General features: G+C 35.2%; 1 protein-coding gene across 3 annotated transcripts in view; it reads left to right on the forward strand.

Moving 5' to 3' along the window:
* The window catches only part of LOC135216132 (protein Skeletor, isoforms B/C-like), a 273,242-nt gene that overhangs the window by 227,693 nt on the left and 33,305 nt on the right, over nt 1–12,244 (forward strand). The window lies entirely within an intron of this gene.

Genomic DNA, 12,244 nt, shown 5'->3' on the forward strand with positions numbered 1-12,244 from the left:
TAATCTACCGATGTATTAGCAGATAAGGCATATAAACTTATCCTGTATGAATACATCTACCGGTGTTTAGCATATAATGCAGATAAACTTATTCTCTAGGAATAATCTACCGATGTATTAGCAGATAAAGTAGATAAACATATCCTGTATGGATAGTCTACCTATGTATTAGCTGATAATGCAGATAAACTTATCCTGTATGAATAATCTACTGAGGTATTAGTAAATAAGGTGGATAAACTTATCCTGTATGAATACTTTACCGATGTATTAGCACATAAGGCAAATAAACTTATCCTACAGGATCTTCGTATCGATGATAAGCGTATACTTCAGGACCTCAATATATCTGCTAAAATCATGTCTATCAAAGACGTCGTTAGTTTATGTCATAGTTACGCAAGAGGCTACGAAAAGAGGTTTCTAGGGAAACGAAGATTTCGCATTTCTATGCATTTTTTTGATATGACGATAGGTGTGTGGGTAACGCCCCCCCCCCCCCCCCCCTTCTCTCTCTCTCTCTCTCTCTCTCTCTCTCTCTATATATATATATATATATACATGTACATAAATATATATATGTCTGTGTATGAATATATATATATATATATATATAGATATATATATATATATAGAAAGATAGATAGATAGATACATACATACATACATACATAGATAGATAGATAGATAGATAGATATATTTATATATATATGTGTGTGTGTGTATGTATATATAATTTACGTGTATTTGCGTAATGTATACATTGTATTTATTCATATGCGTGTGAGCAGATTATGTATTATATCTCACAAACTTTGCATTCTCAGGCGAAATCATGTAAAGAGGTAACCCTCTACGCATCAAAATCATGTGGGCCTTATAATTGCTCAGTTATATCACTCCTTATCTAATATTATTTACTTTATTTGGGAAGGAAAGATGTCACAAGAAATAAAACCTTTTTAATCGGAAAAAGATGTACATATACGTGTGTACATACTTACCCAGACCTACATTTAATAGTTAGTTAGATCGATAAATTAGATAGATGGTTAGAAAGATCAAGCAGCGTTTTGGAATAAGAGAGAGAAAGATATCTTTTAATGCTTGCTCTTGAAGACCAAAGCTGCCATCAGAACGTCGACTTGCGTGGCGAAATACCTTTGAGAAAATAAAACTATACTTAGACTCCAGGGACCAAAGGCTACATAGGTATTGCTTGGCATAGAAAATATATAAATATATGTATATGTGTGTGTATAATATATATATATATATATATTATATATATATATATATATATATATATATATATATATATAAATAATTCAGAGCTTATTATCTCCGAACATACTACTCAGTTTCAGTAATAGTAAAAATTATTAAATGGAATCAATTTCATTGATAAACTGGGCTGGGATGATGACGGACTGAATATAATGTAGACTAAATAGAACTGAGTTGAAACTAATGAGAGAGAGAGAGAGAGAGAGAGAGATTACGTCCGTCGACGGGGCGATAGGCTGATAGAGGTATCAGTGGCTGCCTGCTGTTCTGACAAGGTAACTTCAATAGCACAGGAGCCCTCGACACAACAAAGACTTCCATGATTACTTGCGCACATTGCGTGCAGCGTTGCCCAGTACATATACTGCATAACAAAAAGCGCCTCCTTTACCCTCCCTTTTTCTCCTGAGCCATTCTGCAATGATATTTCGTCTTTTGTTCCTGGATTTCGCTTCTTTTTTTTCATAATTGAAAAGATTTTAGTCTATTTTTCAGTCATTCGAATTGTTGCTCTGTGGATTCATATGATCGGCTGTTATCTAACTCAAGATATTTCATAAGGAATTTTCCTCACCCAGATGAGCTTTAACTCTGCAAATGGTCGAATGTTGCTGAAATAACCCACTGCCATTCTGGTATTCTATCTGGCAACAAATCATTTTTGCTCTAGTACTGAATATGTGTGCGTAATACAATACTAGAATAAATCAATAGATCTCTCTCTCTCTCTCTCTCTCTCTCTCATACAAACTCACTCACTCTCTCTTTAACGTGATAGTGAGCTTGGGGAAGCAAGCATTTGATGCCTTGGTGTGATGATGCTTCCATCGGCCGCTGTTGAGTGCCAACATCAGATGCCTGGCGCGGACTCCTTCGCTCCTGACCCAAAACTGCTTTTAATAAATCATCCTCTCGGGTGATAGATTTAGAAAAGTCTTAATCTATGCCATTATTTCCGGTCGGTCTGTTTTTGTGGTTATTATCGCACCTAGCAACTGGTCGATTGCAGAAGAGAGGCGTGGCTTCCATATCTCTATCCTCTTCCGCAGTTGACTAGCATCTCGGGTGAATAACCAATAGCGCACCGCTGCATGGGGAGTCTGGCTCTCATTGGTCAGCTGTTACGCGACGTCACAAAAGAAGGCGGACGCCCATCTGCGCGCCGCCAGAGTTGCAAAAGTCTCGAAGCGGAGCGCATCTCGACGGCGCTGTTAGGGCATGAATCTCCCGCTGGTTTCTTGTCCCCGACAATTCCACCTCATTTTTTGAGTTGTTACGTAATTAAAGCTAAATCTGGCTAAAAGGGAAAGCATACTTATGGCTGACAACCCACCAATTACTTAACGTGACTAACCGTCCATACATATTGCTTCCGAGAAGAAGAAAAATTAAGGACGAACATTCCACTGAAGGACCCAAAAAGAACTGCATTTCCAAAGGCCCGGCTTAGAACAATGGCCGACCTCTCATAATCTTTTCGATATCTGATGCGGTGGTCCAGAAGCTGTCGCCTTCAGGAATTTCACCATCGATCAAAATATACACGCTGGGATTGAGATCTGAGTCTGTAGATAGAAGGCATGACTGTGCCTTTAAAAATCATTAGTTTATGGGAAATTCTGGTTTATAAAAATCAATTAAGATATAGGGACTATAATCACAAGTATGAAGATTTCCTTGTAGGAATAACGGAATATTTTTATCATGGTCGCTGTCTAGCTTTAGCCAAATCATTTGAGTTCTCGAAAATCTACGGAGAAATTGATGAACGTTTAACTAGCTCAGTAGGCCTACGGTTATGATCAATCTGGTTATAACAACACTGGGATATTCGCTTGAGCATATAAGCGTCTCTTTGTGTATGTGCATGCTTCTACAGAGAGAGAGAGAGAGAGAGAGAGAGAGAGAGAGACAGACACAGACAGACAGACAGACAGACAGACAGTACATTCATAGCAACCATATCTGCTTTATAAAGAATTCACAACAGAAAACTTGCTCTGAATCAATTTATGTCCTAATATAAAGTCTTCTCTACTTTGAATATGATTAATTGTAAGAGAGTGGCAGCAGTAACAGTTTATGCTAATGATTATTTGTATATATTTTCAAAAATTCCTCTTGCAATATATTGCAGTATCAACAAATCTTTCGTTTAAAAAAATAGATAAATATCCTCACATTTTTTATATATATATATATATATATATATATTATATATATATATATATATATGTGTGTGTGTGTGTGTGTGTGTGTGTGTGTGTGTATGTATGTATGTGTGTGTGTATATAGTATATACATATAATATATATATATATATATATATATATATATATATAGTATATGTATGTATGTATGATGTATATATATATATATAGCTATATATATGTGTGTGTGTGTGTGTTTTTTGTATATATATATATATACATACGTATATACAAGTGTAAATATCTATACAAAACACAAGCACATATAAGTTTATATTTATGCATATATATATATATATATATATATATATATATATATATATATATATATATATATATATATATATATAGAGAGAGAGAGAGAGAGAGAGAGAGAGAGAGAGAGAGCACAAATGTTTTTGTATAATATATATATGTGCGTGTGTGTGCGTATGTTGGTATATATATATATATATATATATATATATATATATATATATATATATATATATGTATGTATATATATATATATATATATATATATATATATATATATATATATATATATATATATATATATATAAACTGTATATTTTGCTTGAACCGTATTTGGGTTTATACTAAAACTTCAACATTCTACAGAAAGGGAAATCTGAATTACATACAGGTTGGAAGACCTTGAACAGAAATTAAGATATAATAATTTCATAAAAATATTGAAATCCATTCTTTGGTTATGATGATCTTTTCAAAGTGTCATACTCACACACCCGTATGCTTCCCCCACACATATTCATACATACATCCATTTACACAAACACAAATATGTGTGTGTGCGTGTTTTATGTGCACATATGTGTATATGTAAGTTCTAGATCTGATTCCCTAAAAATGATCTGTATTCTTATAAGAAATGCAGTTTAATGTTACGCCAAGAGTATCACATCTCAGTTTCTTTGTGTTCTCTTCCAAACTGTACGTAATTAAGCTTACGCTTAGTGTAAAATCAGGAGGATCAGCGATTAAGATATAATCTTGCTCGAAAGGTAATAAAAGAAATTTGAGAAGAACTAAAAAAAAAAAAAACATTCCGAAATATTCATCACTGTACAGCTGTTATCAATATGACGTAGACAGGTCGTTACAATATTACAGAGAGAGAAGCATATTACAAAATAAAAAATACTCTAATGCAAGTACATCATTTGGAATTTATTTTAATGAAATCACTAGGGAAGTTAATAGATTTTATGTGACATGTTATAGATTTTCAAAATGACTCCATTTAACGACACATTTATTGAACTGCTCAAAATGAAAACGAGCTAATGTAATTAACTCATGGAGACAAATATATTGTCTGTCCGTTCTTCAACAGACGAATTTGAAAGTGCCTTTTTATCCATTATTTGTTGGGTAACGAGGTGACGATGAACATTTCTTTTCTTTGAGATTTATAAATAGTTTCGTAGATCAATTTCCATTTACAAACACCTTTACTAATGAGTCCACATCGCTTTTCGCTTTCAATAGCGAGAGTTTGGCCAAAACATTCAGAAGTGCAATCACTCATCAGTCCGAGTTTCCGTTCATTGATCGATAAGGATGTGAAATCCAACGTTGCTCGTTCACTCAGCAGATGAAGGTGATACTCACTCGGTGATAGTTAAGTTGCGCCTGCTGTGAATGAAAGGTTTGAATTGAATGTGGCGAAGCTGAAGAGTCAGTTGAATTACAATTCCTTAGGATCTCTATAAATAAGACGGACCTCCGTTTGATTTTAAAATGACACTTTGAATAACTTTACCTACATAGACTGGCAAAGTAGGTCCAGTCACAATAATGAAATATTTGTCGAAACGAAATCACGGAAATTGAATTGGTTATTATATGGACCAACTTATTACGGGATTAACTAATGAAGTAATCTTATTATCAACAGAAAATATTCATTCACTGAAAAACGACTCATTGAGTGAAAAAACTTAATCCACTTATTACATTATTGAATATGATATTTTATCGAAGATGAGATTAGTTGGGGGAAAAACTCGTTTATTGAAGAGCTATAAAGAATTATTATGAACGATCAGACGTAGATACAAATGATAATTAGATTAGATAAGATAACTACAATCATCATTTATCGATAATGAGAGAGAGAGAGAGAATCAGTGTCGTAGGAGTTGCATCAGTGTTCCAATATATTCCGAATTTACTGTTGGTGGAATTCACTAGATTAGAAAAAAGGTTCATCAACTTATTGTATTTACAGACAAAATTGTTTTTTAGTTATTGTTGATTAGATTTTGGGTATAGAAAAATAGCTCCATCCACTGATCAGGTTGACGCTGACTATGATATGCCTTTCTTTTTCTTATTCTTCAAGTGAGTTAACGTAGAAATAAACCTGATATCCTCATGTGATTCCTCAGATAATAAGATTTTCATTACTGAGGAATAGATCTTTAGTTTTTTATAAAAAAGAAATCTACTGAGACGGCTCTCTCGGTCCTTCCGCACTTTTTCTGTCCGCCCTCAGATCTTCAAAACCACTGAGGCTGGAGGCTGCAAATGGTTGTGTTTGTCTGGCAGCGCTATAGGACAGGCCACCACCGGATCATGGCTGAAAGTTTCATGGGCCGTGACTCATACACCTTTATACACAGAGCAGAATACTCGATTGCGTCGAAGAAACTTTGGCGCATTTTTTTACTTGTTTACATAGAGAACAATTGTAATTATCCTTAGACTGGATGGGTTTAAAAAGCACAGACTAAGTTTATTGATAAATAAAACCGGTGGATGGAAATCAAATCCACATGCTAACTAAAATAAGGTTAGAAAATCTATTCTGGTCTATAATAAATGATGATCATTTCATGGATAACATTTATTCACTGGCTAAAGTTAGCGGATAAAAAAGATTTTCATTTCATTTACTGATAATTGGTTCACTTAGACTCGATGGACAGATAAATCGCTTTATATATATATATATATATGTGTGTGTGTGTGTGTGTGTGTGTGTGTGTGTGTGTGTGTGTGTGTGTAGGTTACCGCACGTTAGTAAAGACAACACAGATAGACAGAGTCAATAAGTGAGAGGATATTGCAAAGAGTACGTTCGGTGAGTAGATAGATAGACAGATAGAAGTGTTGGTATGGTAGGTTGGAGAAATCTGGGACTTGGAGCAGCAGCAGCAGCAGGGGTAGAGAATTGCTGCAATGCCGAGTTCTGAGAGAGAGAGAGAGACGGAGTGAGAGAGAGAAAGGAGAAAGAGGAGAGAGAGAGAGAGAGGAGAGAGCGAGAGAGAGACGAGAGAGAGAGAGAGGAGAGAGAGCGCTCAATACCAACCGGAATGGAGGTTGTCTCTGTGCCCCCTGGCTCAAGGTTACCCGGTTACCTCACTCTTTCTCTCTGGTCTCTCCCTCCCCTCCCTCCCTCCCTCCCTTCCCTCCCTCCCTCCCCCTCCCCCTCCCTCCCCTCGACACCCCCTACCCCCTCCTCTTCCTACTCCTTCACCTTCTCATTCTTCCTTCCCAATGAATCCTTATTTTCACTTCTTTTTAATCCCTATATTCTTTACAGTTTCCTTCTCCATCTGGGTCTCACTTTCGGAGGTTGACTGGAAATGAATAGTGACAAATTCATTTCTGTGTCCCCAGTACACACACACACACACACACACACACATATATATATATATATATAATATATATATATATATATATATATATATATAATATATTTATCATTGATAATATACTATTTAATTGTATATTATAACAACACACAACCACACAGTATATATATATATAATATTATATATAATATTATATATATATATATATATAATATATACTTATATATACATATATGTATGTATGTATAATATATAATATATATATATATATATATAAATATATATATATATATGTGTGTGGCGTGTGTGTGTAATATATATTATATTATAAATATATTATAAATATATTAATATAATATATATATATATATATTATATATATATATGTGTGTGTATATGTGCATACATACATATATATATATATATATATATATATATATATATATATGTATATATATATATATATATATATATGTGTGTGTGTGTGTGTGTGTGTATTATATGTTATTTTATATATCATATATGATATATCATATATATCATATATCATATATTATATATATAAGGCAAATGTTCAGAATTATACAATTAAGCTTCATATAATGATTAAATTAATAGATCCTAATTTTTCCGTAATAAAGCAAAAGGCTGCCTTATCAACTAAGTTCTTTTTTCTTTGTTGAGGATCATCAGATTTCGAGACTAACAAAGCTCATCTCTGAGCAAATGGGGATGGTACAGTTCGGAGTTCCAGTGAACTTTGGAAATTGCCTTATCATGTTTTTAAGGAGAACGTTAAGAAATCTGTACTTATTGTCTTAGTGGACGGCAACATATATTTCCACTCATTTATCACGTCACTCCGATGGCGCCTCCAACCCCAGAGACCCGCTGACGCTCACAGTAGGCTTCCAAGGTCTGTTGCAAGCACCACTTACGGTTGGAATTGCTCATGGAAAGGCCATTGACCTCTTTCTCAACTCTGCTCAATTGCCTGACCTTGTGGCCGACATGCTTAAAGGGAGAAAGATTAGAATTGAAGTTAAGGTTCATTGCTCTCAATTGTCCTGTTTTGACGAACTGGCGTATCTCATTTATTTGAAGTTTTTGAGTTTGCAGTCAATGTGTCTCAGGTTTTTATATTCTATAACATGTCAGAATTTCAACTGTCTGCGTTGCCAGATTCCACCCCCCACCCCCTCCCTTACCCAGAAAAAAATAAAAAAGAAAAAAATAAAGAAAGAAAATTCCTCGGAATATGAGCTAATTAGGTCTGAATAGTATCAAAATCGCTGAAGGCTATTTTCTTAGAAAGGGGAAAAAATGCTTTACGCCTGTTCGTCAGTCTAGGAATGAATTGTCAGGCCTTGTGGGCGACTTGCTTAAAGGGAGAAAGATTGAAATTAAAGACTCGAATTCAGATCTCAAGTTCATTGCTCTCCATCGGCCTGTTTTCTCATCCGAACAAGATTTTGACGTAAGACTATTAGACATAATGCATTGGCTGGCTTCAATTGCTCTTGCGGAAGATAAAAATAAAAAATCTTACAAGTTCGTTCTCGAGAAAATTTCTTTTTGTCAGGTATCTGTGCTCTGTTTCAAAGGCTCTCGTGTTTTAATGTGCTTCTTTTTTGTCTTCGAATATTTTTGATTAAAGAATCTTCTTTTATGTCTAGAAAAATAGGGCACTCTATCTTGTAAATGCATGTGCACGTCCGTAGCCAGTCGTTACATTCAAAATTGCATTTGGTCATCTCAATATTGGACGGTGGAATTGAAACATTATTGTATTCATATTTTCACGTTTTCTCCAATTTTTGGAATAGGATATTTTAGCAACTTTTATATTGTTGTATTAATGTATATGTATTGAGGATGGCAATCTTAATATTTCCATTGCCTGCTTCAATAACTCAGAGGTAATTAAAAATATTCAGGCATAGCTTGCAATATGAAAGAAATTGCTTAACGTGCAAAGAAGTTCGTTATTAGTCCAAATAATAGTTATTACTTGCCAATGTGTCGACAGTCTCCTGATGGCTTAGTTTTAGTGGCGAACAATCAATTATATTTCAAAGGAAGTTACCATTTGCTTTATATAGTTATACACATATATATGTAGTAATTATGCAGAAATTACGTACATACGAGTATATAATCGTATGTATATTATATATATATATATAATATATATATATATATATATATATATATATATATATATATATACACACTGTTCCACTGTTCAGGGCTGGATACGGAATAATCAGTATAAAAGACACTGGCCATTCAGCCCTCAACTGCTGTATCATGATAATCCACTAGCAGACCATTTCCAGAACTTAAACCGTTTCATACCCCTGTGCAGAAGGCTGGAAGACCCCTGCACTGTCACACACACACACACACGCACACACACACTGAAGCAGACTCCTCTATCTTGCACGCGTTCCCTGGCTTCCAGAATAACGAGGATCTTCAGTTTTAATATACATATCTTCCACGTCATCTTTCCAGCACGTATAGACTACTGTAATCCTTCCTTCCAACACGAAGGAGTTATACTCATGTGACAAATATATCGTCTTTGATGCTCTCCACGTGGCTAACCTTCTCAACAGGCTTTAATTCAATTCGTTGCTCACGCCGGTATAACCGCTTCCTGAAGGTTTCCACTTTCCTCTTTCCACGTTCCTCACACTTTCAGCCGTTATTCCGCTTGCTCTATTGAGACTGTTCATCGTAAAGGGCTCTATCTTCCACGCTTCACTTCAATTCCAGCTGTGGCTTCCATGGAAACGCCATATGTTTTTCATACTCTACTAAGTTGCTTGCTTTCACGCTTCTTGCATCCTGCCACGGCCCTATGTATGTATGTGTTTTCAAATACCTGTACGAGTCAACCTTTGCCCTTCTTCGACCATTTACAGCAACATTATTTGCTCCATCCTTCTGGCTTCCTTCTACCCCATCGCGTTACTCCTCACATTTACCACCAGTTTTTAGTTTTTGTAAAAGAAAACTAATGAGACGGCTTAGTCTGTCCGTCCGCACATTTTCTGTCCGCCATCAGATCTTAAAAACTGCTGAGGCTAGAGGGCTGCAAATTGGTATGATGATGATCATCTACCGCCGAGTCATCAAACACCAAATCGCAGCCCTCTAGCTTCAGTAGTTTTTATCTTATTTAAGGTTACGTTTAGCCATGCTCGTACGTCTGGCACCGTCATGGGTGCCAACAACGTAGGCCACTACCGGGCCACGCTGAGAGTTTCATGGGCCGTGGCTGAGAGATTCATACACTGTACAGAAAATTCGATTGCACCCAAGAAACTTCGGCGCCTTTTTGACTGGTTTCGTCTTTCAGACTCTACAAGATCTTGTACTGGTCCCTGTGGTTTCTCTTTGCCATCCCTATTAGTACTGTATCATCTGCAAACAGACACACTCCTTCCATTAACGAATCCTTAAGGTGCTCGCCTACTGATTCGGTAGTCTCGAGTTCGATTCCCCGCTCTGCCAACGTGGAATCAGAGGAACTTATTTCTGGTGATTAGCTATTAATTTCTCGATATAATGTGGTTCGGATCCCACAATAAGTTGTAGGTCCCGTTGCTAGGTAACCAATTGGTTCTTAGCCACGTAAAAATATCTAATCCTTCGGGCCAGCCCTAGGAGAGCTGTTAACCAGCTTAGTGGTCTGGTTAAACTAAGATATACTTAATTTATACCACAACTTTGCGCCTGTATCTCGTATCTTTTCTCTTACATCTGGCATCACTGTCATGAAGAATATTAATGAACCTTTGGAAGAACAGACCAGCGTCTCAGAGACACTTTTACGCCCAACCAGAACCAGTTACTCTCCTGGCTACATAATCTAACAGAAGGCGGTTCAAAAATAGCCCGTTTGACTTTTATTTGGGTCTGCCTGTAATTTAAACTACAGAAAAATATCTTATTAATTAAGTCAGAAGCGGAGAAACAGTGGCAAAGATGCAAAGTTCTGAGTTTTCCCACTTTTTCTCCGCTCAGAACTGGCTGCTGTTTCTCCGCTTTTGACATCATAATTAAGTGTATTAAATAATCAAGAAAAATAATAATTATTATATGCATAATAAGTTATGAGTATAGTAAGTTTCAGTGATACATGTAAAAACATGTGCTTTAATAAATATATAAATTATATATATAGGATAAATACTCCAGTATTATTATATGCATAATCACTTATGAGTATAGTAAGTGTTAGTGTCACATGTAAAAACATGTTCTTTAATAAATATATAAATTATATATAGGATAAATACTCCAGTATTAAATCCCTGGGAAAGCTCTGGTCTAATACATGCATATATTTATCTCATCGAAATACCTTTAATCACTCAGAAAAGATCTGTGTGTGTGAGAGAGCGTACATGTATATATGTAAGTGTAAATATGTTTACATGAACTCACAAGGAACGCTTTCAAAAAAGACCGTACTAATTAATTCGTCTTCCTTAATGGTAAATCGTTATCGAGGTAAATAATTGTTGTACCGGGTCCTTCCTTTATTAAGATTTTAATAACGATTTCTTCCGCTTTTGTTCATTGTTTCGCCTTCCTCTTTCCCTTTTATTTTGTATTCTTTCATTTCTTATTATCCTCTTTTTTTTGGCATCTCAATTTCCTGATTTGGTTCCATTTTATCTCGCTCGGTTTTTCGTTCTTTTCGTTCGTTCATCTTTGATTTCATCATTAATACCCTCTCCTTCCCCTGGCGTTATTCTCTTTCCTTCGTTTTGTTTCGGATCTTAATCTTTAACTATCATTCCTTAACACTACTATTACTTTTTCGTTTCAGTCAAGTGTACATCTTTCAACACTATACTCATAAAGTGGCTTTTCCATTTTCTTTGAGGTACCGGTTATGCATGAGAATCGTCAAAAATTTTAACATATAATGTTATTGTCTTCTCTGCGGAAAAGGCTTCACTTCTTAGTATAGTGATTTGGCTCGAAAATGCCTGAACTTGGGTGTTAATATTATTGAAAGTCCGATGTTACTGCCATTTATTTAATTCTAATCTTGTATCCATGTTTACATTTATGTCTAATTGATAATTTACTATGAAGAT

This window comes from Macrobrachium nipponense, chromosome 6 (assembly GCF_015104395.2).
Source record: "Macrobrachium nipponense isolate FS-2020 chromosome 6, ASM1510439v2, whole genome shotgun sequence".
NCBI lineage: Eukaryota > Metazoa > Arthropoda > Malacostraca > Decapoda > Palaemonidae > Macrobrachium > Macrobrachium nipponense.